The sequence below is a fragment of the Solanum pennellii genome, chromosome 10, assembly GCF_001406875.1.
Source record: "Solanum pennellii chromosome 10, SPENNV200".
Taxonomy (NCBI): Eukaryota; Viridiplantae; Streptophyta; class Magnoliopsida; order Solanales; family Solanaceae; genus Solanum; species Solanum pennellii.
The window spans coordinates 29,574,516-29,575,229 of NC_028646.1; positions in this window are offsets into that span (position 1 = coordinate 29,574,516).

Below are 714 nucleotides of genomic sequence, written 5' to 3' on the forward strand. Positions count from 1 at the left end.
ATCATATTTTGAACCCCTTTAGTGAATATCTAAAGTCTGTCACTATTTCATTTAATATGTTTTTCTCACTGTTGATTCGATTATTAATGTCTTAAAACCATATTTTCCGTGTTCAATTTTGTACTAAATGACTCATGATTCATATTTAATATTTCTTGCAATTTAGTGATTTTCTAAACATAAATTTATGCGCAATATTAGAAGTGTTGGAAACTATAGTATTGAATCAGTCCTTGTTTGGATACACGTGCAATGCATGTATCTAGAGACTAGTAACAAAAAAGAATAAAACTTAATTTTAAAATTTGTGATATACATCCTTAACAATATTAACTACTACTCCATCCAACTTTTGTTTTAAAAACACATACATATACATACCACTACAGTTACAATTACAGACTATATCTGCGCAATATGAATTAGCATTAATAAAAATTTCACAAACTTGACAAGATGTTGTTCTGTTATTGTTTAATGCTTTTAGAAAAACTAAAGAGCACAGCAACGCAAGTTCTTGTTCAACTGATCATTTTGAGTACAACATCAAGCTCTGCGTCATCATGAGCAGTTGAGCAGAATGTTTTAGCATGAAATGGAAGCAATCAAATAGAGGACTGAAGCTCTTACATATATATATATATATATATATATATATATATATATATGTGTGTGTGTGTGTGTGTGTGTGTGTGTGTGTGTGTGTGTGTGTGT